General features: G+C 33.9%; 1 protein-coding gene across 4 annotated transcripts in view; it reads right to left on the reverse strand.

Annotated features, from left to right (window-relative positions):
- Positions 1 to 14,881, reverse strand: part of ROBO1 (roundabout guidance receptor 1) — a 385,827-nt gene that overhangs the window by 192,678 nt on the left and 178,268 nt on the right. The gene's annotated exons all lie outside the window — the stretch shown is intronic.

Below are 14,881 nucleotides of genomic sequence, written 5' to 3' on the forward strand. Positions count from 1 at the left end.
TCCTTCCTTCCTTCCTTCCTTCCTTCCTTCCTTCCTTCCTTCCTTCCTTCCTTCCTTCCTTCCTTCCTTCTTTCCTTCTTTTCTTTGTTCATTCATTCATATTTAAGCAGATGTTCCATTCCTTCTAAATCCTAGACTCATTAGCTGGATGTTCACTTAAGCATATGTCAATATTTTTCTTAGCAAATTACAAGTGTGGGTCTCTGAGACAAATATTTAAAATAGAGTGCAGGATGCTTCAGGCATGGCTATTCTGCTATCTTTTCTACTCTTTATCAGCTGATGGAAAATGCCTTTGTTTCTGAGGACAGAAGTGAAGACAGAATTTCTAATTCATAACAGTATCAAAGGTCATGTCAAATTGCTAATAATTTGGGAATTCAAGGTTGGTTTAACACTAGAATATGATATATATGTGTGTGCGTGTGTGTGTGTGTGTGTGTATAGTCCTAGAAAATGTACAAGTTAATGAATTTCTAAAGGTGAAAAAAAGTAGATGTTGCTTTCTATTAAGCACTCAATTTTGAATTGCTAAGTCATGGGTAAAACACACATGACATTTTCAACAGATCCAGAAAAATCATTTCATACAATTCAAAACTCACTCATTTAAAAAAATCACAAATTTAAGAAGAACGTGTATATTAAAATTTTAGAACAAATATTATACTTATTGGGAAATATTAGCAGTCTTTTTTGAATTAGGAATAAGACAGGGAAGAAGTTTGGTATCACCGTTCCTACTCATCATCATTCTTGAAGTCCTAAAAATAAAGTAAGCACAAATCACGCTGAGAATTCTAACCTGAACATCTCCTACAAAACATAGTTTCAATGATTATAGTTTCAACTAGCATGGCTCCTAACTGGAATTACCTAACTGGGACCCAGTACTGTGATCAAAAGACAGGAGTCTAGGGCAGGATCTCTGACCTACAAGGGTTAGGCTGTTTGCGGTTGAAAGTTTTTCATATCACCTCCTAAAGTCTTGAGTAATTCAGCATTGAAGGAAATAGACCCCGCAGTTCAATCTAAATACAGATAAGCAAAAATTGTGCACAAAACTTGCAACCAAAACCATTTCAACAGTATAGCTTGCAGCCAGAACAGGTAAGTCTGAGTTAAGTCCAACTGTATCACGTACAATTTTTTTTTGTTCTATCTCTACTCTGTCAATCTAGTTTAAGGAAGGTCTGAATAAACCAGCAGTTGGAGGGATTAGGCTTCAGTGGTTGTCCATAGAGAGACAGTGGATATGTCCTGACTGAATCGTGGAGTCCTCAGTCTACCTAGACTCTCAGCTGACACTTAAGTCACAGACTGCATCTTGGAGTTTAGGAGGGCAGAGCTCAGTGGGGTGTAAGGAAGAGGTGACCCTGGTTCCTAAAATCTCACAGCCAAATGCTCCTGGGTGCATCATTCATTTACCATATCACTGTGAGGATGCTGCAAGCACTGATCTCCCTCGATCCCCTTAGGGGCTGAAGCTGCCAATGATAGTTTGTGGAGGCCATGATCCTGCCACCACCATGGCAGCCAAGGACACCTGGGCTTAGATCCAGGCCAGGGGCCTGATGTTCCCAGCAGTGAACGGCCATGTCCACAAATCCAGTGGAAGTAGATGCCTTAGAGGCCCGAGCAGTGGTGGCAAACCGTAGGTGCCTGCAGCCACCTTGAAGTGTTCCTGCCTCAAGCTCAAAAGCAAGGCTGGAGATATGGCTGTGGGTTCTGAGGGTGAATGAGCTTGAGCATTTCATGCACATGTTTCTTGACCATTTGGATTTCGGCATCCATGAACGGCCTGCTCAAGTCCCTTGACCATTTTCAGTTGGGCTATTTGTCTCCTCCCCTACACACGAGGAACACTTTAATATATTTTGGATGCTAATCCTTTATCATATGTGTTATAAAGATCTCTTGATTCCTGTCATATTTGTTATGGTGCCTTTTTGATGCACTGAAGATTCTAATTTTAATGTCAAATTTAGTCATATCTTTCTTAATGATTAGTGCTTTTTGTGTCAGTTTTAATTATCTCAAATTTATAAAGCTTTAGTCCTATGTTACTTTATAGTTTTTCTTTTCACATTTAGGACTTTAATCTATCTGAAATATGTCTTTGTAGAATGTGGAATAAGTCTACCTTTTTTGTTTTGTTTTGTTTCCCCATGTGGATAACCTATTGCTCTAGAACTTTTTACTGAAAAGATCATCTTTGCATCCCAACCCATAATATCAGCTCTGTCATAAATCAATTTTGAACTGTCCTTTTGTCTAATTCTGGGCTTTCAAGTCTGCCTATTGAATTATTTGCCTATCCCTGCACCATTCTTCATTACTACAGACTTACAGTAAGTTTTTATATCTAATAATGTAAGGCCTCCCACCTAGTTCTTATTCTTAGACTTATCTTGGTTATTTTTGGTTTCTTGCCCTTATAAAAAACGTATACCAGCTTGTCAGATACACCCACACCTACACACCTGTTAAGATTTTTATTGTAATTAAAAGAAGGAAAAGAAAAGAGAATCCTTATACTCAGCGAGGGAAAATTATTTCCGGCTAAAATTCATCATAACTATTTATTGCCTGATGGGAGAGGATTTTTACAAATTTATGATTAAGTCTACTCTTTTATCTCTATAAACAGGTCTTTATAATGTACACAGGTTGCTAGAACAGAATCTGAAGAGAACAGTCTAACAAAAACACAGTGATCCATTTGAATCTACAGAATTTCAGAGTTAGCCTACACTCAGCAATTTCTGTATTTTCTTCATTATTTTATTACATGTATTATCGATATAATATGAAGCAAATTCCTTTAAGAGAGAATAATTTGCTCACTCCAATAAAACACTTCATTGTTTATATTTTGCACTGTTGTCTTAGATGCTTTTCAATTTTTTTGAGTATCTATGTAGGTCATGCCTAACAAAGAATTAATATTTTATGTTTTATAATTCACATTTTTAATAACTTTATAATATAGATACCATTATCTCCACTTTATAGCTGCAGAAACAATCTTAGAGAGGTTAAGTAACTCACCCAAGGACAAACAGCCAAGAAATGGTAGGACCTGGATCGAAAACCAAGTTTTTCTAACTTTAAAGTAGATCCAATAAATGTTTATAATATGTATAAAAAATGGCAATAGAACTCAGACTTGGAAGAGACCAGTCTGGATATATTGTAAGTGATTAAAGATGTATGATATTAATTGAGATTTTATTTGCTTAAATCATTCATTGTTGATAGGTTGAGTCTACAGCAGACCTTGTGATCTCTACTCTGGAATTATTCCACTTAGCTGTGGCTAGATCCATGCATTGTCTCTCTTGCCAAGATCCTAAGTTAGTCCAAGGAGCCTCACATACTGGTCTATAAACTATATTAAAACTACTGCAAATAATTGCTTAACAGACTGTCTTGTATATCATTTAAACCAGAAGTTCAGTGGCAATATGCCACCACAACTTCTTTCTGATTTGGTAGCTATAAAAATTGCTCTAGCATCATTTCTTTTTGAGAATATAAATTTAAAAAATCCTTTCCCCTACCCCCATATACACATACTTGATTTAAAATATGATTCTACTTACAGTGAAATTCTATCTATCTGGTCCACTAAGAAAATAATTCAGTACAGACAGCTAGTTTCCTTTTTTTTGTACAAATTATATGAAGCAAAATTTAATCTTTTAATCTGAAAATGTCAATTAATATAATAAAAACGTCAAATTATATAAAAATACATTTAAGTGCTTATACCTGAACTTTATGCTGTTTCTGTTTTATCCTGTGAAGTCATTTTACCTGTTCAGATGTGCCTATTCTTAAAACTTATTTTTTTCCTCTAAACTGGTAGTTTTTCACATGCACTACATTTTAGATACCAGACTAGAAAATAGTTAATATTTTATATGAATTAATTGTCAACGGATTCATAATAATAACATGCCCCGCCCCATTCTCTCCAGGTCCCATAACAATGCATAATAAGTATTTGGATTTGGCCCAGAGAAATGAGGTTTCAGCATAATTTAATTTAATTCAATTCAATTCTACATAATTCAATTCCTTTCAACAAACTTTTGCAGACATCTGTGGCTAGCCTAACATTCCAGGAACCTAGGTCCCTGTCCCTTACTCCAGAAGCAGATTCTGAGAAAAGGTTTTGAGTGCCATAGTGTTTAAGGGAGTGGAGAATTCAGGCAGAGAAGAAAAGGAAGTCAGTATAGGGTGTATTCATGAGTAGATAGAGGGCCACGATAGATAATGGGTGGGTCAGTCCCACTGGGTCCCTCCAGGACAGTACATGGAATACCATTCAGAGTTATCCCACCGAAGGGAAAAGGAAGCTGTGGTATAATTAGGCATTATACCAGGAGGAAAAAACAAAACAAAACAATATAAATGCCTAGTGTTGGTAGAGGGCTACTTCCAGACACGCTAATTCCCAGCAATTTTAGGGTACCTTCATGCACAGCCCAAGCATGAGGCCAAAGAGTCACAGGTATATATAGAAGGAAGTCCTTGGCATGTACAGAACCAATGAATAAAAAGGATATGTGGGTGATGAACCAGTAGCATCCACTTCAACATCCTAAATTGCACAAGAAAAAAAAAATCTATACAAATTCTGTTTCTCTATCCCTGGTTCTGCTTCTTGTGCCAGTTGACCTGAATCAATCAAATATGCTTCAAGCAACTTCTGTACAGAAATTCTATATTGGACCCTGTAGGAAAAACAAAGATGTCAAAGACAGTCCTTACAGAACCCACTGGACCAGTAGTGAGCTTTTACGATTCTATAATCTGATAGAAGAGTTCTACACAGACTCTCTAAACTCAAAGAGACTAGATTTTAGAAGCTGTAACTAAGTGCAGACAACTATATATTGTGGAACATACTATATATTCCACAATACATAACACAATGCATGTTTTCCCCCTGAAGAATCAGCATTTCCATTGGTTAAAAATTATTTCTGCCTTCTTCATTCTGGTCCAACTTAATGTCTATCCAAAATTAAGAGGAAGCCAGTGGAAAAAGGAAGAAAGAAAAAGGAGGAGAGTTCATGATGTTGTTTATAGTTAAAAACATGTAAACATTTTCTAATGATTGAAAGTTAATGTTTACAAGTTTAGTAAAATATGCTTTGTTCATGTACAATAGTGCATTTGTTAACAGTGACATATTTATCTGGCCTTTCCAAGTCCTAGGAAAAAATTATGTCAATTTTCCCTCAGACTGCCTTCCTATTCTGTCACACAAATTATTTCATGAAACATGAATCCAAATGTTCTGTTCTTTTTCAATTTACTTTCACCACAAATTCCAGAGTTCTGCACTTCATGGCTTTTCAGTAACAATTCAGTCTTTTTATTCTAATGGCAAAAACGCAATGCTGCTGTCTTTAATCAAGTAATTTTTGACATGTCTTCAATAGTGAAGATTCAGCCTTTTGTTTTAAAGGAAAACTTTTAAAAATAATTACAGTGATTTAAAATGATATTTCAATGATACATTTTCAGCTCTTATAATTGACTACATTTTCATGACTACATTTTCTCGTCAGTTTCTGTAAGGCTTTTGCTTCTTATTTTTTAAGGCAATATCTGTAAATACAGAAAAAAAATTATGTTTCAAAGGTTTCTCATTGGACAAGCAAATATTTATAAAATACATAAAATATCTATAAATTTAAGATAGCCTAATATCCTATGTCGTTGCTAACAAGTCTAAGATCTAATACTGGACATATATCTTTATTAAGCAACTCAAACCAAACAAGCTAAAGTTAACAAACTGTAAAGGTCATCCATATGTAATTGTCAGAAAAACTGTTGTTCCTTTAAGTCATCATCCAGGCAAAACAAATCTGCAAAATGACATGGTCTATAAGGACCTCTAAAGATCAGCCCTGCCTACATTTCTAGCCTAAATTCACAACATTGCTGCCCACCCTCATAGCTTTGAATATGAGTAGCTCTTTCTGGTCTTCAGAATTTTAAACACCTACCTAGAATACTTTTAACTTCAGGTATTTACCTGCCTAATCCATACTCATCCTTTCTTTCTCAGATATGTGTAGCCTCCTTAGAGATGTTTTCCTTGACTACTAATATAAAGTAGAACTCTATCAGCATTGTCTCTCTGAATATTCCTTCTTTTCCACATATACTTTGTCAGAAAATGCATATGTGTATGTGTGCACTGGGTATTTATTTATAGGATATAAGGCATTGAGGCCAGGAAGAATTTCTGTTTTTTATGTTATCAGGTACCCATTATCTATCACACTTAGTGACTACTCAATTAATATTTATCAATTAAACTTTTTAAAAACTGAAAAATAAATAATTTTTATTCAAAACCTTGAGATTAATAGATATCTAAATAATAAATAAATTTATTGCTTATTGAGATTAATGAGATGCGTGACTTGCTGAATTCCTTGAGGCTGTATTACACTAGCTTTTCAAGAGCACAAACTAGAAATTGTTTTTGTTTCCTTATTCCTAGAACAGTATTTTGCATATTGTGTAGATATAAAAAGGTTCGTTGAATTATGTGAATCAAATGAGCATATGACAGTTCTCTATTTTTCATATTAGTCAGTGATATATGTTCTCAATGCTCTTTATCTTCCACACTCTAAAAACAATTATATTCAATTCTGACATTTATTTTACTCCATTTAATTAAATAAACTCAACAGAAAAATTGAGTTAGGAAAAACTTATTGTTTGTGTTTTGTATTATTCAAAGCAGACTGTAAAAACTTCTGGATTTTGAACAAAATATATTTGTAAAGCTAACTGGCAAATGTTGACTTAAGACATTATTTAGAATTATAGTCTATAATAATGGAAGTCAATATGTTACAGAAGTCAGGATATAATAATCAATTATGAGAAAATAAGCTTTAAATCAAATTAATCTAGGCTAAAGTTTTGACTTAGCTACCTCAAACATATGACTTTGGGAAAATTATTTAGAATCCTTAAAAGAAGATTCATTTTCATCAATCATTAAATAGGAAAAATAGTACTCCCCATCTCTTTGGTAAGGATTGAGAGAGATTAAATTAAAGCAAGTAATATAACGGTGTCCATATTCATGCACATAGTAACTTCCTAATAAAGGACAGCTATAATAATACTGATTGTTTTTATTAATTATTGTTTTATTAGGTAATAGGTTTAAATTCCTTAATTTGTTATTTTCTACTCTTTATCTCTATTCATGAACCTATTGCCTGATACTTGTTCCAGCTCAGAAAAGAGTTTCTATTCTTTCACGAAGCTATTATTTTCATCTAAATTCTGCATCTAACTTTTTCATTCTCTCTTAAAAATTTTTTCTGAATAACTCCTTTTCATTCACACTTACAAAGGCATTTCTAAACTTAAAAACTGCCAACCTAATAATAAGGACAAGAATATATAAAGAAAGCCAAACCAGTTTGATGTCAGCAGAAAATACGCCCTGTAGCAAAATGGTCCATGGCCAGATGATATTAGTCATCAAATGAGCCCTGATTTAGAATAGCTGAGGTCAAAAAGGAAGGGAAGTGTCTTGTAGCAACACATGTAAAACAGAGTAGCTGATGACAAAATCTTCCTCAGGAGAGGCATTAGAAATGTCCCATTCCCAACAAAAGTCTATTCTAAGACATCTAAATATATCTTTCTTCAAAGAGACAGCATTCATAAAGACTTGAGCCATCAATTCTCTAGAAAGCAAGGAAAGAAGCAAAATACGTTTTCTGTCAATTTTTTTCTGTGCCTTAAATCATATCATCACAAAGAGACTGAGTACATGGAACTCTAGAAGGTGTCATTCTTCAACATAAGATGTTTAACAGAGGCCCTACATGATAAAATGTATTATCTACATGTCAGCCCTGTTTCAAATTCAAGAGACTATAACTTCATGTAAATCCGATTTGGATATCAACTGCAAAAGCGATATTCTCTTTGGGACAATCATCTCATACAAAATGTGCTGATACTGTTCAACCTCAGTGCCTTAATTAAATCTGTCATATCCCAAGGATTTTTATTAAATAAAAGGAGATGACTCCTGCTAAGATTTTGAAAGATATGAAGTATCCACAAATATCAGTTTGCTGTAGTTGTTATTGGAAGAAAACATTTTACATTTAAAAAATAATGCCTACCATCTAGGATATGGAAAAATCTCTGAATCAGCATACTTATGTGCCCATTTGCAGTATAGTCACAGAGTTATAACATTTTCTATTTTCCCTGATAAGTTCTAAGTCAGCTGTAATTCATTAAGGAAGTTGTTCAAGCCAAATTAAATTTTCCAGAAACTGCATCATCTGACATAAAGGAAATCTGCTTCGGTAATAGGTTCAGAAAAGACCAGCTAGTTTTTAAGCATTACTCCTTTAATCTCATGTAATCCTGCGATGCATACACAATGCATATTATACTCTCTACTATAATCATTGTGTACTTCACATTATTGCTTCAATGAACTTTTTGTCTACTGAATCATTATGAAAACATCATTCTAAAAATGGTTTTAGCTCTGTGCTTTGCCTCATTTTAAAACAATAATTTTTGCATTGAAACTATTAATTTCTGAGAAAAGGTGATTATTTTATGACATGTTAACATCTGTAGGAAAACCTGAGGTTGCTAGAGATCAATGAGAGAGGCATACGCATGTGCTTAGTGTAAAAGGTAAGAGATGGCTGTATACAAGATGGTTGTACTTTCTTTACTACAACCCTATTAGAATCAACATAAGAGCTAAAGTTGAGTAAAGAGGCTATTTGGCTCTTTATTCCTTGGAAACCAAAATGTCTCATTGAATTATTTGAAGTGATACTACGGAGGGAGAAAGTAAAGGAATAAAGATATATAGAGTGGGTTCCAGTTCTCCAACTCCTGCTTCAATCTGACCAGTTTTATTACATTCTTCACCTTTGACATAGTCCTCTCATACAACCTACATAGTCGCATATTACATATTGACATCTTCAAATTTTTCTTCGTATTGTGAGCACCTTCAGATGAAGTAATGGTATCAGAGTGACACAACCTGGCAGCTGACATTTTAAATTTGGCAGTTGCCATCTTTCTCCAGATAGCAATGTTTCCCTATTTTAATGTATATTCACACTTCCATTTTACTCTTATTTTATAAAAATAAAGAGGGACTAGAAAAATAAAATGCTGATACTAGTAACAAGCATAGGCCTCAAATATAATTATAAATCTAAGCTAGGCATGTAGAAAAAAAATAATTTCAACTGAATATTTCAATGGAAATGTTTCACTTGGGTAGGAAAATGCTAAAATAAAAAAAAACCATGAAATTGTGGGAAAATATTGTCAAATATTATGTTTAAACAATAATATATAATTAGAAATTACATGTATTAGCTTTCTTGGACTAGAACTTGTTATTTTACCACATGTTTTATTATTCAATTTTTCCTTTGAGAACATAAGAGGTTGTCTATTGTACTACACCATAATATTTTATTTCTAAGACTTTAAAATGTTACAAATGCCAAATCTATTCCAATCTCTTGCAATAATAATTAAGAAATTTGAAGCACAGAAAGTTAAAGAGACTAATCTAAGTTCACATAACAAAGTGTCAGTGGACTTTCTGATATTTCACAATCTATATTTGTGGAATCATGCCCTTCCTTATAGTGTGTATTAGTCAAGGTTCTCCAGGGAAACAAAACCAGGCATAGTGTGGGTTGTCTGTGTGTGTGTGAAAAGAGAGAGGCGAGATTGACTTTAAGGAAATAGTTCACACAATTGTGGGTCTGGCAGCTATGGAATCTGTGGGGTGATTGGCAGGTTAGACACCTGGGGAGGAGTTGACGTTGTAGCTTGAGTCCAAAGGCAGTCTGCAGGCAGATTTTCCACTTCCTTAGGAGACCTCAGTCTTTTTCTCATAAGGCCTTCAACTAATGGATGAGACCCACCCAAATTATAGAGGTTGATCTGATTTACTCAAAATCTGCTGATTTAAATGTTAAACTCATTTAAAAATGACCTTCATAGCAACATCTAGACAGGTGTTTGACCAAATTCATGGGAACCATAGTGTAGCCAAATTGATGCATAAAATTAACCATCAAATGGTACTAAAATACTTGATTTAGGAAAAAAAAAATCAAACCTGATGCTTTCAACATTTTGATGTACAACTATTCAAAGGCTTAAATTAAATCTAAAATCTGTAGCTAGAGTATTTTGCTCTGTAGTCAGAAGTTAAATATGGAAAGTTGAAAGGCAAGCTTGCTTACCCAGTAGCTAAAAAATATGACTGCAATATAAATTTTATTTATTTTTCTCAGCATAAAACTAATTTTCTGCAAGTTGATTTTCACTGATGTTGCATTTTTTAGTTCCATGTTATACATATTTAGTCTTCCAGAAGGTAGCTTTATCTTGTCTAAAATGCCAATTTCTTAACAAGCTCCAGAGAATTTCCAGTAGGGCAAAAGGTGGTCAGTGGAACAGACTGCCTGTTAGAATACAATAATTTATTACTGTAGTCTCCATTTGAAAATGTGTGTTTAATGGCCTAGGAAAATGTTACATGGATTCAAGCGTAAGAACAATAATTTACTGGCAGACAAGTTCCGTGCTAACATTCTAACCCTAAAACAAATGGTTCCGTCATGTACACATGGGGGAAAAAGGTGTGTAAATTTAATTACAAAAAAATTACAATTTTATTTTGAATCCTAAAATATACTACCTCATGATTTTGATCACTTGGGTATGTAAGAATCATGGAATATGGTAACTGTCAAAGGATCTCGGAAAAACTATACTCCTTTTCTAGATGAGCAAACTGTTGCCCTTGATAAAGGTCAAGCAGCTTGTTAGGCATGAACCATCTCAGAAAACGAGGTGCCTTGAGTTCTCTCCCAGTGGAGAAAGTTCTGAATCCAAAATTACATTAAATCAAGTTTGTAGAAATCATCCAGTAAAAAATCATGCAATCCAGCAGTTTACCAACTAGCTAACTGTAGAAAAAAAACTCTCAAATATTTTCACAATAAACTTTTTTTTTTTTTTTAACAATGGAAACAATATGGAATGTTTCTCAGTGAAACAGTAGATCATAAAGCAGCATTAAGGAAAGTTCAAAAACATGAGAACACAGTGGTTTGCAACCAGGTAAAATGTAAGGAATTGCCCACCGAGAAAGACACTAATATTCTAGTGTTATTAAGTAGTATAATGAAAATATATTAAGTTCTATTTTTAACATGATGAAAAACAAATTTATAATTATATTTTATAATTCCTTTTTAAAAAATGTCAAAAAATCCTTACAATATCTGAAATAGAGTGGGTCCTCATCAAATTCTCGATGGAGTGGAAAAGGTTTTGGAAGAACTACAGTGTTATAATAATACTTAGTCATTTTCAAGGAACAAATGTAGTTCTCAATATATCAGAAAAAACAAATAGATTAAAGATATACTTATTAAATTTTATTGATATGTTCTCTCCCTACTAGTAGTATCATTCACAATCTAAGTGGAAAGGTCGGGGTTAACTCTGCAACCTTGATCTTACATCTTTTTGCTTCTAGTCCATTTTTTTTTTTCTGTCCTCAAAACAACTGAGTAGTAGGTAATAAGAGTTAGACAGTGTTTACATTCCCCTGCCCCTAACATGAGGAGAGATCTGTGAAAACATTAATATGGCTATGTCATCAAGAGCTAATGATTTTCGCCTCTTTCATTTTCCTAAGGTGGCCCTTAGATTTGTGCCTGTTTTCACTCTCAAAAAAAACCTTTAAGCTCCCTCTTGAGATAAGAAGAGAGCTGTAGATAAGAACAGTTCTAACTTCCCCTTAGAGGGAGAGATTCTATTTAGAAGTTGGTTATGTGATTTGTTTCTATGTGTAAATAAGGTCCAAGTAGTTACTTACATGATTTTCATGATGGAAATATAAAAATATTAGTAATCACTATTAGAATGTTTGAATGTTCTCTTCTTAGGGTTTTAAAAACACTAAAAAAAAGAGGAATTGGACAAATGAATAAATACAAGGTTATGGGTAGATTTTCATAGGCATAGAGTGGCTATATAAAATAAAGGTGGCATAAGTCTAAGTGTGGACTTGTTTAATAATCAGCCAATCTCCATTAAAAATCTGAAAAACAAATCGACCCATGGTAGAGACAAAGACTCAGTCATGCATCTAGTCCTATTTTTCTTTCTATGTACATCTCCTTTGTCTTTTGGTCTTTGTTAAATGATTAAAATGTTTGCCTCTACATTTCTCAGCAACAGATTATAACAGAACAATGACCCAGTACAATACTAGAAGACTTCACTCCTAATATTGCTATCTTTCCTGACATTGCTGATGCTGCTGACTATATTACTTCATGACCTGGAACAAAGATGTATGTTGTATGCTCCTAGGCTGAACGGAACATTGGAGGTCATATCCATAATTTCAGATGAAAAAAGGAGGAGACTCAAATGGAACGACGCATTTAGTCATTCTTTAATTAACAGGGGCTACAGGAATAGAACTTGGTTCTCATAAACTGCTGGCTGAAAATTTCCAGAATACAAATCTAAAAATAGATTTAGAATAAGGCTAGAAAATTTAATGATGGACATCACCCCATAATTCCTGCTTTGAAAAACCTGGATTCTAATTTTAAAGCCATGTTCGCTGACATTTTCATTTTATACCCATATTCATTGACAAAGTGCTTCACAGACACAGGAGCAAATCTGATTATAAACAATAGTGATGATGTCAATAAATGTGGTAACATAAATACCAAAGCTGACTCTTCTTAAAAATGATATGAAAAGTTCTCTGATAAATATTTAGATAGATGGATAAAAACAGTCTGCAAATAACACCTGGTACCCACTTTCTGATGGGTAGAATAATCTGATATCTCCTCAATATACTGTGTAAATCAAAAATTTGTGCTGTGTATTTTATTAGCTAATATCAGGGGGTATTTTATTTTAAATTTATTTTTTAAAAATAGCTTTTTTGAGGTATAATTGGTGTACAAAAAAAAACTGGGCATATTTAATGTATACAGTTTGATCAGTTTGGCCACATGTGTACATCCATGAAATCATTATCGCAATCAAGGTAATAAACATATCCGTCCCCTTCAAAAGTTTTTCCCTGCTCCTTTGATGTTGTTTTCTTGTGGTAAGGACACTTAACATGAGATCTACTCTCTTAACACATTTTCAAGTGCATAATACTGAATTATTAACTATAGGCTCTATGTTGTACAACAGATCTCTAGAACTCACTCATCTTGCCTAACTGAAACTTTATACCTGTTGAACAGCAACTCCTCACTTCCCCCCACCCTCAGCACCTGGCAACCATCATTCTACTCTGTTCCAATGAGTGCAACTATTATAGACCCTACATGTAAGTGGAATCATGCAGCATTTGTCCTTCTGTGGCTGGCTTATTTCACTTAACATTATGTCCTCCAGGATCTCACCATTCAAAACCGTTCACTAAATGTGTGGTGTATGTCTGAGGTAAGGGAGGCAGATGATGACAGGTGAAACTACTTCAGTTAAATATTGAGAAATTTTAAGGCTTAGTAGTAGATACATGGAAGTTAATTTTACTATTTTTTTCAACCTTTGGGATTGTTTCAAATTTTAAAAAGAGAGGAGGAAAAAAAAACACTCACTGTGCCTCATCCATCCATCCGTCCAGTTGAAATAGATTCGTTTTTTTCATTTTTTTTTTTCAGTGTGACAGTTCATAGATAATTCAACATTAGATACTTCTTAAATTACTGGTCTCACTCAGCAACATTTCCATGCCCCTGCCCACCCCCCTGTCTTTTTCCTCTCTAAACAAAATATTTTCTTTGATTCACCCTTTGTTCATTTGTGTAAACACAGATATTTATGCAGGTGCACATATGCTGTACCTTTAAAGCAGATCCTAGCTGAAATTACCAAGCAAGAGATCCCAGTTAATCTTACTCCTTCTTCTCCTTTATTCGGAGGAAGGCTAACTTCATAAACTGATATCTGCTTCTGGCTACTAAATAGTGATTTTTGAGAATTCACTCTGGTTTCATTCATCTACTTATTAACCCAATGTTTGTTGAGTATGAAGTAAATGCTAACATTGTACGAAGAGCAAGGTACACAAAGAAATATAGGACACAATCTATGTGTTTTCCGCTCAATACTAAGTAGCAAGTCAATAACGGGATGTGTTTTAGTATTCCTTAATATTCTCGAAGCAGTAAAGAAGGATATCTAAGGTACTCAGATGAACTGGAAGGTTAGGTATGGAAAACATTCTGTAGGAAGTACTTCCTGGGGATAGTAGTAAAAAATAAATACAAAGGTAGGAAGAGGACACTAGGTATAGAGTTCAACCCAAGGAGAAGCATTAAACAGACTGACAAGGTAGTGTATTCAGAGAACTATAAACAGTTAACTTTTAATACATCATGAGATGGAAAGTAGGAGATGACTAGAGATGAGGCCATTGATCTAGAAAGGTCAAGATAACAGAGAGCTTCATATCACATGTTAAAGATCTTGGACTTTATCCTGTAGGTAATTAGAAACCAAATGTTTAAACAAGTAAATTATGTGATCAGATTTCCATTCTAGATAGATCACGGTAACCATTCTATGCAGATGAGAGATCATAATTATGGGCTTAATATAGGGCAGTGAAAATAAGGATAAGAAAATAGGTTAAACTGTTCAAAAAGTTAATTTATAAATGAAGCAGTGTTTAATATCTAATTAGATGTGAGGAATGAAATAAGAGTTCAGGGAGGGAAAAGCAAAGGATTACTTAGATTTTTTTTTTTTT

This window comes from Pteropus alecto, unplaced genomic scaffold (genome assembly GCF_000325575.1).
Source record: "Pteropus alecto unplaced genomic scaffold, ASM32557v1 scaffold239, whole genome shotgun sequence".
In the NCBI taxonomy this organism is placed as follows: domain Eukaryota; kingdom Metazoa; phylum Chordata; class Mammalia; order Chiroptera; family Pteropodidae; genus Pteropus; species Pteropus alecto.